This window comes from Triticum urartu, chromosome 5, assembly GCF_003073215.2.
Source record: "Triticum urartu cultivar G1812 chromosome 5, Tu2.1, whole genome shotgun sequence".
Lineage (NCBI taxonomy): Eukaryota > Viridiplantae > Streptophyta > Magnoliopsida > Poales > Poaceae > Triticum > Triticum urartu.
Window position 1 is genome coordinate 267,468,297 of NC_053026.1, and position 19,275 is coordinate 267,487,571.

Below are 19,275 nucleotides of genomic sequence, written 5' to 3' on the forward strand. Positions count from 1 at the left end.
TATAACATTCCAAATTGAAAATTTGGGATGTTACAAACCTACCCCCCCTTAAGATGAATCTCGCCCTCGAGATTCGGGTTGGCTAGAAAATAGGTGAGGGTGGTCCTTGAACAAATCTTCCTCTCGCTCCCAGGTGGCTTCATCCTCTGAGTGGTGGCTCCACTGGACTTTGCAAAACTTGATAACCTTGCTGCGAGTAACTCGGTTGGCAAACTCGAGGATCTTAACAGGCTTCTCCTCGTAGGTCAAATCGTTATCCAACTGAATAGTATCCAAAGGCACTGTATCTCTCAACGGTATATCAGCCATCTCTGTGTGACATTTCTTCAGCTGAGAAACGTGGAACACGTCATGTACTCCTGACAATCCTTCAGGCAATTCCAAATTGTAGGCTACTTCCCCCATACGTTCCAATACTCGATATGGTCCTACAAATCGTGGTGCTAACTTTCCTTTGACTCCAAAACATTTTGTTCTCCGAAGTGGGGATACTCGAAGGTAAGCTCTATCTCCAACTTCATAAACTGTCTCCTTGCGTTTAGAATCCGCATAACTCTTCTGTCTGGACTGCGCTACCTTGAGCCTATCGCGAATCAACTTCACCTTCTGTTCAGACTCTTTAATCAAGTCAGGACCAAACAACTGACGATCTCCAACTTCGTCCCATGACAATGGTGTCCTGCACCTCCTTCCATACAAGGCTTCTAAAGGGGCCATCTTCAAACTGGTTTGGTAACTGTTGTTGTAAGAGAACTCTGCATATGGCAAATTGTCGTCCCAACTAGATCCATAATCTAGCGCACAAGCTCTCAGCATATCCTCCAAAATCTGATTTACCCTCTTGGTCTGTCCATCTGTCCGTGGATGAAAAGTTGTGCTGAATTCTAGCCTGGTACCCAAAGTTTCATGCAACTTCTTCCAGAACTTTGAGGTAAATTGGGTTCCTCTATCTGATACGATACTCCTTGGAACTCCATGCAGACATACGATCCTGGTCATGTATATCTTTGCCAACTTAGCACTGGTGTAAGTGGTCTTTACTGGGATGAAATGAGGTACTTTCGTCAATCGATCAACTACAACCCAAATAGAGTCATAGCCTGAACGAGTCCTGGGCAATCCCGTGATAAAATCCATGCCTAGCTTATCCCACTTCCATTCGGGTATCGGCAATGGTTGTAACAATCCTGCTGGCTTCTGATGCTCTGCCTTTACTCTCTGGCATACATCACAAACTGCTACATACTCCGCTATATCCTTCTTCATTCCGGTCCACCAGAAAATATCCTTCAAATCCAGATACATCTTGGTATTTCCTGGATGAATTGAATATGGTGAATCGTGTGCCTCTTGCAAAATCAACTTCCTGATCTCCGGGTCATTGGGCATGTAAACACGGTCTTCAAACCATAGGGTGTCGTGCTCATCCTCACGAAATCCTTTAGCTTTTCCTTTGCTCAGTTTCTCTTTTATAGCGGCAATCTCTTTGTCAGCTTTATGAGCTTCTCTGATTCTATCCATCAAAGTTGACTGAATCTCCAATGCTACTACATAGCTTCTCGGAACTATTTCTAAACATAGTTCACGAAGATTTTCTGCTAACTCCTTGGGTATTTCTCCCATCATTAACGTATTGACATGACTCTTGCGGCTTAATGCGTCAGCTACTACATTAGCCTTTCCAGGATGATAATGCAATTTCATATCATAATCCTTGATAAGCTCCAACCATCTCCTTTGTCTGAGATTCAACTCCTTCTGTGTGAAAATGTACTTCAAACTCTTATGATCCGTGTACACCTCACAATGGTTTCCAATGAGAAAATGTCTCCATGTCTTCAATGCATGCACTATGCTGCTAACTCCAAATCATGCGTAGCATAATTCAACTCATGGGGCTTCAGTTGTCTTGAGGCATATGAAACAACTCTCCCTTCCTGCATAAGCACTGCTCCAAGTCCTCAACGTGAAGAGTTGTAGTACACCTCATAATCTTTGGTCTGGTCTGGCAAAATCAACACTGGTGAGGTAACCAAACGTTTCTTCAACTCCTGGAAATCCGTCATAGGCTTCGCAATCTTTGAGAAATTCTCAATAAATCTCCGATAGTATCCTGCGAGTCCAAGAAATCTCCGGATCTCTCCAACTGTTGTTGGGGCTTCCCACTTGGTCACGGTTTCAACTTTAGCGGGATCTACTGCTATACCTTCTCCGGATATAACGTGTCCGAGAAATCCTACTTCCTTTAACCAAAACTCACATTTGCTGAACTTGGCATATAATTGGTGTTCTTTGAGCTTTCCAAGTACCAAACGCAAATGCTCCTTATGCTCCTCTTCATTCTTCGAATAAACCAGGATATCATCAATGAACACTACGACGAACTTATCCAAAAACTCCATAAACACTTTGTTCATCATGTTCATAAAATATGCAGGTGCGCTAGTCAGACCAAATGACATAACGATATACTCATACAGCCCATACCTGGTAGTAAAAGTTGTCTTCGGAATATCCTATTCTCGAATCTTCAACTGGTGGTATCCTGATCGCAGATCGATCTTGGAAAATACCTTAGCTCCTTGCAATCGATCAAACAGATCGTTGATCATTGGTAGTGGGTACTTGTTCTTCATCGTTACTTCATTCAATCCTCGATAATCAACAACCATCCTTAACGATCCATCCTTCTTCTCCACTAGAAGTACTGGCGATCCCCAAGGCGAAGAACTTGGGCGAATATATCCCTTATCCAGTAACTCCTTAATCTGCTTCTTAATTTCCACCAAATCCTTTGCTGGCATCCTATATGGTCTCTTTGATATTGGCCCTGTGCCTGGCAATAGCTCAATCAAAAACTCAATATCTCTATCCGGTGGCATGCCTGGCAACTCTTCTGGAAATACATCAGGGAAATCCCTTACCACTGGTACTTCCTCCTGCACAACTCCTGTTAGGCAATTTACTTGGGTCCTCTTTGGCACATGCCGGGATACATACTTGATCCTTCTCCCTTCTGGTGTGGTAAGCAAAATTGACTTACTAGCACACTCAATATTCCCTTCATACTTTGATAACCAATCCATGCCTAATATCACATCCAATCCTTGAGATTCCAACACTATTAGGTCTGAGGGAAAAACATAGTTACCAATCCTTAATGGTAACCGATCACACCATAGACTAGCCACATACTCTGCTCCGGGCGAGGTTACTAACATGGGTGACCTAAGGGCTTGGGTTGGTAGGTTATACTTATCCACAAATTCCCTTGAGATGTATGAATGCGATGCTCCAGTATCAAAAAGAACGAGTGCAGTAAATGACTTAACCAAAAACTTACCTATTACTGCATCGGGCTAAGCTTCAACCTCCTCCACGCTAACGTGGTTCACCTGTTCCCTGTTGAAAGGGTTCGGCTTCTTCCCAGAACTTCCATTGCCATTTTTGCCTTCAGGACATTCATTGGCATAATGTCCGGTCTTCGAACACTTATAGCAAGTGACTTGGCTTAGGTCCTTCTTGGCTGGGGTCGAGGGGTTGGTGCGGTTCTGGCCATTGCTTCCTCCATTTCCATTACCATTCTTGGTGCCATTATGACTGTGCGAGCTACCTCCTCCATGGGTATGCTGAAAATGTCCTCCTGGTCTAGGGGTAAAATGTGGCTTCTGCTGAGCTCCTGAATTGTACTTTCCTTGTCCATACTTCCTCTTGCGATTCTCAATTTGCTGCTGCTTCCCTTCAATCATAAGAGCACGATCTACCAACTCCTGGTAGTTGTTGAAGGTGGCTACCATCAACTGCATGCTCAACTCATCATTCAGTCCTTCTAGAAACTTCTCCTGCTTAGCTGCATCCGTAGCGACGTCATCTGGGGCATAATGTGCTAACTTACTAAATTCCTCCACATACTGGCCAATAGTCCGTCCTCCTTGGCGCAAGTTACGAAACTCACGCCTCTTCATGGCCATAGCTCTCGCTGAAACATGGGCAGTATGGAAAGCCTGCTGAAACTGGTCCCATGTGACAGTGTCGGCTGGGAAAGTGGCTGTGTAATTCTCCCACCATGATGCTGCGGGTCCTTCTAGCTGATGTGCGGCAAACTTCACCTTCTCCGCATCTGTGCATCCTGCTGTGGTCAACTCCCTAGCTGTCTTGCGGAGCCAATCATCTGCTACTATCGGCTCGGTGCTACTGGAAAACACTGGCAGATTCAGCCTAAGAAAACGGGCTAAGTGGTCAACAGGTGGTGGTGGTGGTGGTGGGTTGTTGTTGTTGTTCCCCTGATTCTGATTCTGGACTAGCAACTGCATCAATGTGTTCTGCTGCTGGATCAACTAGGTGAGCTCCGGTGGAAAGGCAAATCCGGGGTCACGTCTCAGAGGCATCTGAGGGTTTAGAAAAGATGAGATGTAAGAACAGAGGGGGTCTAAAGAGAAAGCACTACCCATATGCACATGAGGCAAAAGCAAACAATTCACTTCATTCAATCAAACAAGGGCATACAATCGATCTAACTATCGCAAAAGTGCTCGAACTACTTTATTTACATGGTGGACTACTACTACTGATGAGGTGGTTTACTAGAAATATTCCTCGGTCGTTGACTCCATAATATCTGCTCCAGCTTCATCAACATAGTCATGATCGCTACTATCTGGTTCCGAGTCGGTGCCGTCGATGATGATGTAGTCTTCCGGGTTAATCTCCTTGGGTTCTTCGTCTTCATCTACTGGTGTCGGGCCTCCCATAAATATTCCAATCTTCTTGATCAGGTCGTCATTCTTCTCCACCAATACTTCAATTTCTTCTTCATAATCTTCACGTGTAGCCTTGAGTTCTTCCTCCAGTTCCTTGATTCTAGTCTTAGCCTTCTTCAGATCTATCATGTCGGCACACATCTGGTTCTCCTGTCATCGAATGTGCTGGTTTAATTCCTGGATAAAAGCTGTGATTGATCTATCCTTCATGGTGCTGATCATCTCCCAGTGTTCATCTCGGCGCCCACAAATCTGGTAGATAGTATCTTTGAGATCCTTGCGGCAGACTTCTCCAATGCGTCCCATGGCTATGTGAGCTGCCATGCTCTTTCCTAGACTCCAAGTTGGTGCATCAAAAGAAAACTTTATGGGTTCAGTGACTGGCATGAACGTCCTTCCTGGAACTTGAACTTGAATCATCCAGCGCTCTTCTTCCGGTAAAGTGGCGTTGTAGGTTCCCATGAAGCTTGGTACTCCTATATTCAAGTATCTAGTGACTTCCTTCAAGTGGCGTCCAAAGGTTGTATCTTCATCCGGTTGCGTGAACTTATTCCTTGCATCCGCCATCCTAAAGAGTAGAAAATATGAGAAGTCAAAAGAGAAGAGAGTGAAAAGTGATCTAGGTCTTTTAGCTTAGTGGTCGTGTCCTACAGTCAGCGTGTGCTCTGATACCATCTCTGTAGCGACCAAACCTCAAACGGTCTGATCTCTGTGCTCTGGTGTCATCCCTAGATCAGTAATGCTGACACCACACAATACTCGGAGGATTTATAGCAGAGTAGCAATCACACACTTATTACATCGAATGTCTCATAAGAGAACTTATTACAATAAATATGGCTTAAGGCCATCTAATAACGATAACAGCGGAAGGCTTGGAAGATAAGTGAGTCCATCAACTCCAACGGCATCACTGAGTATAGAACCACGACCTAAAACTCCTTAATCGTCGTCTGAAAAGTCTGTAACATTAACGTTGTAGCCCGAAAACGGGTCAGCACATGGAATATGATGGCAGGGTAACACATAGAGATTAATGGAATGAACAGCTATACTAAATGCATATCTGGCTGGTGGAAAGCTCTATGGTTACAGTTTTGCGTAAAGCCAATTTTTCCCTACTTCAAAGGAATAAAATTTATTTAACTATCATGGTAGTTGTTAAACATTGAGAATGGTTGACAGCATTCTCAACCCCAATTAAGCATCATCATTAAACATAACCCAACCAAATTAATTTAGAGTAACATGTTGAGATTCACATGATAATCCAGGTACTAGATACTCAAGATGTCCATAACCGGGGACACGGCTAATCATGATTAGTTTGTTACACTCTGCAGAGGTTTGCGCACTTTTCCCCACAAGACTCGATCGCCTCCATTTGGTTTCTTGCACTACAGGGTGTTTGAGAATACGGATGACCGAGACATAGTCTTTCAGAAGCGCTAGCACCTTACGATCGGGTAGACCGTACCACCTATATCCCCTACATCTGCTAGTCTACCACTGTAAGAGTTCGCACAACTTAGTCAATTATGCTAGAGCCCATAATAGCTTGTGGCTGCACATGGAAGTTTCTAGTATGAATAGTCTTATGATCCCTTTGAGCCTGGGTGGCGGTCCAAAAGAAAAACAGGCAAGTCTGGAATACCCAGGTGCCTCAATCCACCCAGATGTGTGTTTAAGTTGCCACCTTAGATAAACCATTAATTATCAATATCACATCTGTCAATGGATTTCACTCACCCAATCCACGTGTACTAGCATAGCATGGCATAATAAGCAAACATAGAAGTAACTCCCAAAGGTTTGATAATAACTGGTAATAGGTACTACCTCATCTACTTCCCATCCCACAATTTAATTAGATCCTAATCATGCAATGTGTGAGGATTGATCTAATGCAATAAAACTGGGTAGTAGGAAAGGTATGATCAAAGTATTACTTGCCTTGCTGATGATCCAGGAAACCTAGCAATTCGAAGTAACAGGCGGCGCACTCCGGATATTCTATCGCAAACAAACAAACAAGCATACAATAAGCACTCATCTAATGCACAGGTAAAACTCAAATAAGAGATCTAACCAGAAGGTTCAACTTAAGAACTCCGGTTGGCAAAAGAATCGAATCGAACGAAGCAACGAAAGTCAAACGGCGAAAGAAAACAACTTCATTCTAGCAATCTGGATCTAGGGCAATTTTTATAGTAGCAAAATCTTGTTTAGGTTGGTTAAACGGATAGAGGGTTTCAAGATGAATCCCTAGGCGCTTGAATCGCCTGATTCCGATAAACGAGCGAAAAGTTAAACTAAAACGAAAATCGGATCAGAAATTGCGATCAGAAATCGCGGATTTAATCCGAGAAAAGAAAAACAAAGAACAGATTAATGAACGAACATTCGTTATCTGAAATTAAACGATGAACGCATTCGTTAAAACGAACGAATCGGTGAACGTTCACTAATTAAGTAAACCAGAGAAATAAACTGATCTAGGGTTTCGAAAAAAACTGAGGCGGTTTCTTTAAAAAACCGAACGGCGAACGGCTGCGGCTATACCTCCGGCGAGGTATTCCGGCAGGCGCGGCGGGGCTCCGGCGGCGGCGGCGGCTATGCGGGGCGGCTCGGCAGCGGCGGTGGCGCAGCAGCGGTAGCAGCGGAGGCGGCGTGCGGCATGCGGCGGCGGCAGCAGCAGGCGGCGGGGCGGCTGCGGCTGGCGGGCGGCGGGGCGGTGGTGAGGTGAGGGCGGCGGGGTGGCTTGGTATTTAAGAGAAGGGGGGCTGACTTGGGGAGGGGGTCGGGCGGCGGCGAGGCGGCTCCGGCGCGGACTCCTCCCGAGTCCGGCGGCTGCTCGAGCGGGAGGCGGCGGCGGCTGGGCCGGCCTGGCTCGGCTGGGCCCTTGGCCCAGTCAGGCGCGGTTTTTTTTTAAATATTCTGCTCGGAAGAAAAAGAAAAAGAAATACTAAACGGACTCCAAAAATTCCGAAATAAATTTTCACGGGCTTCTAAAATCAAGCCTCACAAGGTGAACATTTATTTGGGACCTAAATGCAATTTTGAAAATTGCACTTTTTTCCTAATTCAAATAAAACACCGAAAAACTCCGAATAAAATCTTATTTGATTTTATTATTAAATCCTCAATATTTCTTTATTTTGGGAAAGTCATTTTATTCCCTCTCTCATATTTTTGTAGTAGAAATAATTGATGATAAAATAAATAAAATCAAATGATCCTATTCTCAAAATTTGAGAGAACTCAAATATGAAAATATCGAAATCCCCAACTCTCTCCATGGGTCATTGAGTTGCGTAGAATTTCTAGGATCAACCAAAATGCAAAAGAAATATGATATGCATTGATGATCTAATGTATAACATTCCAAATTGAAAATTTCGGATGTTACATTATATGTATGATTTAATTACCTTTGCAAGTCTCTTTGAATTATAATTTTGGTTTGGCCTACTAGACTGATCTTTCTTTCCATGGGAGAAGTGCTTAGCTTTGGGTTCAATATTGCGGTGTCCTTTCCCAGTGATAGCAGGGGCAGCAAGGCATGTATTGCATTTTTGCCATCGAGATAAAAAGACGGGGTTTATATCATATTGCTTGAGTTTATCCCTCTGCATCATGTCATCTTAATGTGTTACTCTATTCTTATGAACTTAATAATCCAGATGCATGCTGGATAGCGGTCGATGTGTTGAGTAAAAGTAGTAGATGCAGAATCGCTTCGGTCTACTTGTCGCGGATGTGATGCCTATATACATGATCATGCCTAGATATTCTCATAATTATGCACTTTTCTATCAATTGCTCGACAGTAATTTGTTCACCCACCGTAATACTTATGCTATCTTGCGAGAAGCCACTAGTGAAACCTATGGCCCCGGGGTCTATCTTTATCATATAAGTTTCCAGTCTATTTTATTTCACAATCTCTACTTTCAATCTATATCATAAAAATACCAAAATTAGTTATCTTATTATTATTATCTCTATCAGATCTCACTCTCGTAAGTGACCATGAAGGGATTGACAACCCCTTTATCGCGTTGGTTGCGAGGTTCTTATTTGTTTGTGTAGGTATGAGGGACTTGCATGTAGTCTCCTACTGGATTGATACCTTGGTTCTCAAAAACTGAGGGAAATACTTACGCTACTTTACTGCATCACCCTTTCCTCTTCAAAGGAAAACCAATGCTGTGCTCAAAAGGTAGCAAGAAGGATTTCTGGCGCCATTGCCGAGGAGATCTACATAAAGTCAAGACATACCAAGTACCCATCACAGACTCTTATCCCTCGCATTACATTATTTGCCATTTTCCTCTCGTTTTCCTCTCCCCCACTTCACCCTTGCCGTTTTATTCGCCATCTTTTTCCTTCCTGCCTTATGTGTGCTCGTTCTTTTTGCAATTTGTTGCCATCATGTCTGAAACTGGGTAGGTTATCATTTATAAGGATAATAATATGGAAAACTTTGATGCTATTGACGATCCTCTTGAAAATCCTACTATTTTACACACTAAAAAGTTTCGGATTGGTAGCGATAATATTATTGGGAAGGGAGTTATTCAAGATTTCTTTACTTGTGCCGGTGCTTGGCCCACCATGACTGGGTCTATTCTTCATAAAACTAGTAGTCTCGCGGGTGCTATGTCTTTGCTCGTAGTTGAACTTGAAAGACAATTTTCACATATGCATCTTCCATACAAAGGATTTTCCTAGAATTTTCTAACATTGAGCATTCTTCTTTTAAGCGAGCAGTGACCATCTTTTTAGCTCATGAGTTCAGATTTATAATAAAAGAGGCCAATGAAATTTTTGCACATTATAGGGTGGATGTCGGCCGTCCTCCCATAGAAGCAATCCTTTTTTATGAAGAAGACATTATGCGTTTACGATCTTTAGATCATGTTGCTTTTAATGAAAACCTTAGAAAAAAGGTTCCTACCGATGTTCTTGTTGACAGGATCTCTTAAATTAATGATAATTTTGCTATCCAGAATAATGGGTTAGGTTTTTCCCTTGGACAAAGGCTCATGACTTTTTGCCAAAAGAATGCTTATAATGATGAATTGGTTGTGCAATATGAGGGGCGAAAGGAGGAACCAATAACTCCCGAGCTTGATCTTGGGGACTTTTGTCCCATTAAATTTAGCCCTTTTGATTACTTTTTCTTGCCACAAAGAAAGCTTGCTGCTGAATGTAGGGAGTATGAAATGAGTTTTCGCGATTTCCTTATCATTATCAAGATAATACATAGATATATCCTTGCTTTTATGCCTAGCTAGGGGCGTTAAACGATAGCGCTTGTTGGGAGGCAACCCAATTTTTTTTTGTTTCTTGCTTTTTGGTTATGTTTATTAATAAATAATTCATCCAGCCTCTATTTAGATGTGGTTTTATGCTTTTAATTAGTGTTTGTGCCAAGTAGAACCTTTGGGAAGACTTGGGGAAAGTCTTTGCAATCTTCCTGTAAAAAATAGAAACTTTAGCGCTCACGAGATTTGCTACCATTTTTACTGGAGAGTGCGATTAGGTTGATTCTTTTTGAAGATGATTAATAGATAAATTACTCACGTCCAGAAATTTGTTTTAGAATTTTTGGGGTTACATAAGTATTCTAAACCTACATATTACTACAGACTGTTCTCTTTTTGACAGATTCTGTTTTTCGCGTGTTGTTTGCTTATTTTGATGAATCTATGGCTAGTATCGGAGGTTATGAACCATAGAGAAGTTGGAATACATTAGGTTTAACACCAAAATAAATAAAGAATGAGTTCATTACAGTGCCTTAAGTGGTGGTTTGTTTTGTTATACTAACGGAGCTCATGAGATTTTCTGTTTATGTTTTGTGTTGTGAAGTTTTCAAGTTTTGGGTAAAGATTTGATGGATTATGGAATAAGGAGTGGCAAGAACCTAAGCTTGGGGATGCCCAAGGAACCCCAAGGTAAAATTAAAGAAAAACCAAAAGCCTAATCTTGGGGATGCCCTGGAAGGCGTCCCCTCTTTCGTCTTCTTCTATCGGTAACTTTACTTGAGGCTATATTTTTATTCACCACATGATATGTCTTTTGCTTGGAGCATCTTGTATGATTTAGTATTTTCTTTTTAGTTTACCACAATCATCATTGCTGTACACACCTTTTGGGAGAGACACACATGAATTGGAATTTATTAGAATACTCTATGTGCTTCACATATCTTTTGAGCTAGATAATTTTGCTCTAGTGCTTCATGTATATCTTTTAGAACACGGTGGTGGTTTTATTTTATAGAAACTGCTTCACTTATATTATTTTGAGAGTCCTTTAGAACAGCATGGTAATTTGCTTTGGTTATAAAATTAGTCCTAATATGATAGGCATCCAAGATGGGTATAATAAAAACAATCATAAAAAGTGCATTGAATACTATGAGAAGTTTGATACTTGATGATTGTTTTGAGATATGAAGATGGTGATATTAGAGTCATGCTAGTTGAGTAGTTGTGAATTTGAGAAATTCTTGTTCTAAAGTTTGTGATTCCCATAACATGCACGTATGCTGAACCGTTATGTGATGAAGTCGGAGCATGATTTATTTATTGATTGTCTTCCTTATGAGTGGCGGTTGGGGACGAGCGATGGTCTTTTCCTACCAATCTATCCCCCTAGGAGCATGCGTGTAGTACTTTGTTTCGATAACTAATAAGTTTTTGCAATAAGTATGTGAGTTCTTTGTGACTAATGTTGAGTCCATGGATTATACGCACTCTCACCCTTCCACCATTACTAGCCTCTCTAGTACCGCGCAAATTTCGACCGTACCTTAAACCCACCATATACCTTCCTCAAAACAGCCACCATGCCTACCTATTATGGCATTTACATAGCCATTCCGAGATATATTGCCATGCAACTTTCCACCATTCATAATTCTTTCATACATGCCACTCTTGATTCATTGCGTATCTTGGTACACCGCCGGAGGCATTCACATAGAGTCATATTTTGTTCTAAGTATTGAGTTGTAATCTTTCAGTTGTAAGTAAACAAAAGTGTGATGATCATCATCATTAGAGCATTTTCCCAAGTGAGGAAAGGATGATGGAGACTATGATTCCCCCACAAGTCGGGATGAGACTCCGGATGAAAAGAAAAAAGAAAGGAAGAAAAGAGGCCATCAAAAAAAGAAGGCCCAAATAAAAAAAGGAATGAAAAAATGAGAGAAAAAGAGAGAAGGGACAATGTTACTATCCTTTTTGCAAACTTGTGCTTCAAAGTAGCACCATGATCTTCATGACAGAGAGTCTCCTATGTTGCCACCTTCATGTACTAGTGGGAATTTTACATTATAGAACTTGGCTTCTAAATTCCAATGATGGGCTTCCTCAAAATTCCCTAGGTCTTCGTGAGCAAGCGAGTTGGATGCACACCCACTTAGTTTATTTTGTTGACCTTTCATACACTTATAGTTCTAGCGCCTCCGTTGCATGGCAATCCCTACTCACTCACATTGATATCTATTGATGTGCATCTCCATAGCCTGTTGATACGTCTAGTTGATGTGAGACTATCTTCTCCTTTTTTGTCTTCTCCACAACCACCATTCTATTCCACCTATAGTGCTATGTCCATGGCTCACGCTCATGTATTGCGTGAAGATTGAAAAAGTTTGAGAACATCAACAGTATGAAACAATTGCTTGGCTTGTCATCGGGGTTGTGCATGATTAAATACTTTGTGTGATGAAGATAGAGCATAGCCAAACTATATGATTTTGTAGGGATACTTTCTTTGTCCATGTTATTTTGAGAAGACATGATTGCTTTGTTAGTATGCTTGAAGTATTACTATTTTTATGTCAATATTAAACTTTTTTCTTGAATCTTTCGGATCTGAACATTCATACCACAATAAAGAAAATTACATTAAGGAATATGCTAGGTAGCATTCCACATGAAAAAATTGTTGTTATCTTTTACCTACTCGAGGACGAGCAGGAATTAAGCTTGGGGATGCTTGATACGTCTCCAACATATCTATAATTTTTGATTGTTCCATGCTATTATATTATCTATTTTGGATGTTTAATGGGCTTTACGAAGCACTTTTATATTATTTTTGGGACTAACTAATACGTCTCCAACGTATCTATAATTTTTGATTGTTCCATGCTATTATATTATCTATTTTCGATGTTAATGGGCTTTATTTTACACTTATATATTATTTTTGGGACTAAACTACTAACCCAAGGCCTAGTGCAAATTGCTGTTTTTTGCCTATTTCAGTGTTTCACAGAAAAGTAATATCAAACGGAATCCAAATGGAATGAAACCTTTGGGAGAGTTATTTTTGGAACAAACATGATCCAGAGGACTTGGAGTGGACGTCAAGAAACAAATGAGGAGTCCACGAGGCAGGGGGCGCGCCTACCTCCCCAGGGCGCGCCCTCCCCCCTCGTGGCTCAACCAAACTACTTCTTCCTCCTATATAAAATCATATACCCCGAAAACAACCTGGAGCACCACGAAACCCTATTTCCATCGCCGCAACCTTCTGTGCCTAAGAGATCCCATATTGGGGCCTTTTCCGGAGCTCCGTCGGAGGGGGAATCGATCACGGAGGGCCTCTACATCAACTCCATGGGTTGTCCGGTGATGCGTGGGTAGTTTACTTCAGACCTTCGGGTCCATAGTTATTAGCTAGATGGCTTCTTCTCTCTCTTTGGATCTCAATACAAAGTTCTACTCGATCTTCTTGGAGATCTATTCGATGTAACTCTTTTTGCGGTGTGTTTGTCGAGATCCGATGAATTGGGGGTTTATGATCAAGTCTATCTATGAACAATATTTGATTCTTCTCTGGAATCTTTTATGTATGATTGGTTATCTTTGCAAGTCTCTTTGAATTATCAGTTTGGTTTGGCCTACTAGATTGATCTTTCTTGCAATGGGAGAAGTGCTTAGCTTTGGGTTCAATCTTGCGGTGCTCGATCCCAGTGACAGAAAGGGAAATGACACGTATTGTATTGTTGCCATCGAGGATAAAAAGATGGGGTTTATATCATATTGCTTGAGTTTATCCCTCTACATCATGTCAGCTTGCCTAATGTGTTACTCTGTTCTTATGAACTTAATACTCTAGATGCATGCTGGATAGCGGTCGATGTGTGGAGTAATAGTAGTAGATGCAGGCAGGAGTCGGTCTACTTGTCACAGACGTGATGCCTATATACATGATCATGTCTAGATATTCTTATAATTATTCGCTTTTCTATCAATTGCTCGACAGTAATTTGTTCACCCACCGTAATACTTATGCTATCTTGAGAGAAGCCACTAGTGAAACATATGGCCCCCGGGTCTATCTTTTATCATATAAGTTTCCAATCTATTTTATTTTGCAATCTTTACTTTCAATCTTTATCATAAAAATACCAAAAATATTTATCTTATTATTATTATCTCTATCAGATCTCACTCTCGTAAGTGACCGTGAAGGGATTGACAACCCCTTTATCGCGTTGGTTGCGAGGTTCTTATTTGTTTGTGTCGGTACGTGGGACTTGAATGTGGCCTCCTACTGGATTGATACCTTGGTTCTCAAAACTGAGGGAAATACTTACGCTACTTTGCTGCATCACCCTTTCCTCTTCAAGGGAAAACCAACGCAGTGCTCAAGAAGTAGCACTAACCTACTAACCCAAGGGCCAGTGCAAATTGTTGTTTTCCCTCTTTCAGTGTTTTGCAGAAAAGGAATATCAAATGGAATCCAAACGGAATGAAACCTTCAGGAGAGTTATTTTTGGAACAAACGTGACCCAGGGGACTTGGAGTGGACGTCAAGAAACAAACAAGGCGGCCACAAGGCAGGGGGTCGTGCCTACCCCCCCTGGGCGCGCCCTCCACACTCGTGGGCCCCTCGTAGCTCCACCGACCTACTTCTTCCTCCTATATATACCCATATACCCCAAAAACATCTAGGAGTACCACGAAACCCTATTTCCACCGCCGCAACCTTCTTTACCCAAGAGATCCCATCTTGGGGCCTTTTCCGGAGCTCCGCCGGAGGGGGAATTAATCATGGAGGGCTTCTACATCAACACCATAGCCTCTCCGATGATGTGTGAGTAGTTTACCTCAGACCTTCGGGTCCATAGTTATTAGCAAGATGGCTTCTTCTCGCTCTTTGGATCTCAAAACAAAGTTCTCCTCGATCTTCTTGGAGATCTATTTGATGTAACTCTTTTTGCGGTGTGATTGTCGAGATCCGATGAATTGTGGGTTTATGATCAAGATTATCTATGAACAATATTTGGTTCTTCTCTAAATTATTATGTGTATGATTTAATTATCTTTGCAAGTCTCTTCAAATTATCAGTTTGGTTTGGCCTACTAGATTGATCTTTCTTGCAATGGGAGAAGTGCTTAGCTTTGGGTTCAATCTTGCGGTGTCCTTTCCCAGTGACAGCAGGGGCAGCAAGGCACATATTGGATTGTTGCCATCGAGGATAAAAAGATGGGGTTTATATCATATTTCTTGAGTTTATACCTCTACATCATGTCATCTTGCTTAATGCGTTACTCTGTTCTTAAGAACTTAATACTCTAGATGCATGCTGGATAGCAGTCGATGTGTGGAGTAATAGTAGTAGATGCAGAATCGTTTCGGTCTACTTGTCGCGGACGTGATGCCTATATACATGATCATCCCTAGATATTCTCATAATTATGCACTTTTCTATCAATTGCTCAACAGTAATTTGTTCACCTACCATAATACTTATGCTATCTTGAGAGAAGCCACTAGTGAAACCTATGGCCCTCGGGTCTATCTTTTATCATATAAGTTTCCAATCTATTTTGTTTCGCACTCTTTAATTTCAATCTATATCATGAAAATTCCAAAAATATTTATCTTATTATTATTATCTCTATCAGATCTCACTCTCGTAAGTGACCGTCAAGGGATTGACAACCCCTTTATCGCGTTGGTTGTGAGGTTCTTATTTGTTTGTGTAGGTACGAGGACTTGCGTGTAGTCTCCTACTGGATTGATACCTTGGTTCTGAAAAACTGAGGGAAATACTTACGCTACTTTACTGCATCACCCTTTCCTCTTCAAGGGAAAACCAACGCAGTGCTCAAGAGGTAGCATCATCCAAGGGTAGTCGCCCGTTCTGCGTCTTCCACAATGTGTACAGCCACAACGCCAACGACTGTCAGGAGCTCTGGGACTTCCGGGATGGGCGCCTCGGTCGTTGCCCCGAGCGCAACGATCGAGGCTATGACTAGGGAGGAGGCCAAAGTGGAGGATGCTGGGGCGATTGCGGCCCTCACCAGGAATGGTGTGACTAGCCTCGTGAGGAACGTTGGCAGGGCCAGCCTTGCGAGGGCCCCTGGAGGGACCAACCTCATGAGGACCATCCTCGGGGCAACGCTGGCCTCCCTCCGCTGTCACCACCACCAAGAAGGAACAACGACCACCACCAGGACGAGGGGGCTGGGGGCTTCCAGGAGCCTCGTGCCATCGCCTACATCTTGGGTGATGCTCAGGCCCCTGCCTCTCATCGCATCTTCAAGCAGTTTGCCTATGAGGTGAACGCGGCCCTCCCCAAGCTCAAGGCCATGCGCCCACTCAGGTGGTCCAAGTGCACCATCACCTTCAGCTCGTCTAACCAGCTCAAGTGCGCAGCAACTTCCGGCGCCCTCCCAACTTCAGGCTTAATGTTCTGTCGATCAAGACCTTCGGTCGACTCCAGGTGCCATATGACTAGCTGCAGCCCACCAAGCCCTTCCCAGGAGTGACCGACGGCTCCACCACCCCTATAGGGCAGATCTGCCTCCCTGTCACCTTCGGCACCCGCGACAACTACCGCACAGAGCACTTCGACTTCGACGTCGCCCACATTCGTCTTCCTTACAACGCCATCCTTGGATATCCGGCCATGTCCAAGTTCATGGCAGTGACTCATCATGGTTACAATGTCCTCAAGATGCCAGGAAGCCACGACATCATCACGGTTGCCTGCGAGGAGAAGGACGCGGTGTGCTCTCTTGAGCACGCCTAGCAGGCTGCGGCAGTCGAGAATCCAGATGATGAAGGCGTCATAAACCCTCCCGAGGTTGTCCCCAAGAAGAAGAAGTAGGTGCTCCGCCAAGAGCCTCAGGGGAGCGGTGTGTCCAGCGGCACCACCTCAGGATCTACGCCCACGAATGGTGCGCCTCCCTCTCTTGCATAGGAGGGCGCGCGACGCCCCTCTCAAGCTGGTCTCAGGGGTTCTCGTCTAGAGGGACTCTGACCTAGACGATGTTACGAGGGAGGTGCTCGGGCACCACGTGCAGGCGTGTTTCAGCGTGTGTCTCCGCCAGGAAGGCACAAGGCATGGGGCGCCAGGTGCTCAGGAGTTTATCACCAAGGTGACCGAGGAGCTTCAAGAGGCAAGAGCCATGCGCGGCGACCGCCACCCACCACCTGGCGCTGCTCCTTGTCCTGGCAAGGACAGCGAGCTGCATGCCTCCGTCAACATCCCTGCGCTTCTAGCCATTTTGCGCTGGATGGTGCGAGGGTCCCCCTCACAACTACATTCGCATGCCTTTTGGCTTGCCGAACGCGGCTGTTACTTTCCAGCACCACATGTGGAGCGTCTTGGCGGCTCAGGAGGCCAGGCACCAGGTGGTCTTGACTGAGATGGCGATGGTTCTTCATGAGCCTCCCGGACCTCCAGAGCCTCCTGAGGTTCAGGGCCTCGGTGGCTCATGAGGAGCGACTTCTTCAGCATGCATCTTTAGCTGCTTCAACACCTCTAGCAAATGTGCCAGGTGACATTTTTTGGTTTATTCAGTTGGGGGCCCCCCTCAGGCTGCTTTATCCCTAGGTCGCGTGGGTCTGTCCCTGCGAGATGTATGTTTCTTGCACCTTCTAGTCATCCAGTTGGGGGCCCCCCTCGGGCTGCATCATCCCCGGGCCACATGGGTCTGTCCCTATGGCATGTATCATTTTATGCATCTGTTAGAGCTGGATTTCCTCCTTCCATGATTTACTTTATGATTATCTTCTGCCTGTCCAGCACTTCGTTGCCACGTACGTCATACGCCCTCGCAAACCCACCCACGACCGCCTCATGATTAAGGGCAGGCACGGCGTCTGTGCTCGGGCCCGTCCCTGCAGCTTCACTAAACCCAAGAGGCTGAGCTCTGGCTCGCGGGCCAGCTCCCATGCACGTCACCTCCCATGGTCCATGGTGCCTTGCTCTCGGATGAGCTAATCGCGGGCGGGTGAGCCAGGGTGCACGACCCGGTGCCTCGTCACCACGGGAGCCGCGCGTCGGCCGTCTTTCTTCAGGACTTTCGCATGAGAAGACTGGGCACGGCGTCTGTGCTCGGGTCCGTCCCTGCAGCATCGATAAACCCAACGACTGAGCTCTGTCTGGCGGGCCGACCCCGTTCACGTCACCTCCTGGGGTCATGTGATAACCTTACGAGATTCATTTGGCGCAAGTTTCCTAACCATCTCCCAGAGCCATCACAAGTGTTCCAAATCAAATTCAGGCGCAACCCGCCTTGAGGTAGGGCCTCGTGAGTCCTGCGCTAGCTCACGAGTGCCCATACACACCTCCTCTAGCCCTGTCGTGCAAGCCACGTGTCAGGGAGGGGATGTACATGTCCCGGGGGCTCCACTCAAAGGGAGCCCCCACCCACGCACCAGTGGAAGCACCATGCTTCGCGCTGGCAGTCGACATGGTCCAGGAGCGGCTATGCACGTGCAAGTGCGGAAGCGCCATGCTCCACCCTGGTGATAAACAACTGGGGGTGGCCCCATGGGTGCAATATCCTGAGGGAGCCGGCAGGCTCGGTGTTGAGCCTCACCACAATGCTTCCCCTTCAGGAGAGCCGCGCGATCGGCCTGGGCACGGGGGCTATGCTTAGGTCACGCCTAGCGTACGCCACCCTGTAGGGTAACGTAGTATGCAATTTCAAAAAAATTCCTACGCTCATGCAAGATCTATCTAGGAGATGCATAGCAATGAGAGGGGGAGAGTGTTCCCACGTACCGTCGTAGACCAAAAGCGGAAGCATTTGACAATGTTGGTGACGTAGTCGAACTGCTTCTCATTCCGACCGACCAAGCACCGAATGTACGACACCTCCGAGTTCTGCACACGTTCAGCTCGATGACGTCCCTCGAACTCTTGATCGAGCAAAGTGTCGAGGGAGAGTTTTGTCAGCACGACGGCATGGTGACGGTGATGATGAAGTGATCCGCCCAGGCTTCGCCTAAGCACTACGACAAATATGACCGGAGGTGTAAACTGTGGAGGGGGGCACCGCACACGGCTAACAGTTGTTTCTGTGTCTTATAGGTGCCCCCTCCCCACATATATATAGGTTGGAGGGGGCAAGAGTTAGCCAGGGGGTGCCCAAGTAAGCTTAATCCTAATTGGGCTCCCACCCCAATTCGCCCCCGCCCCCCTTACCATCTTTTTCAGAGCAGGAAGGAAAGGGGAGAGAGGAGG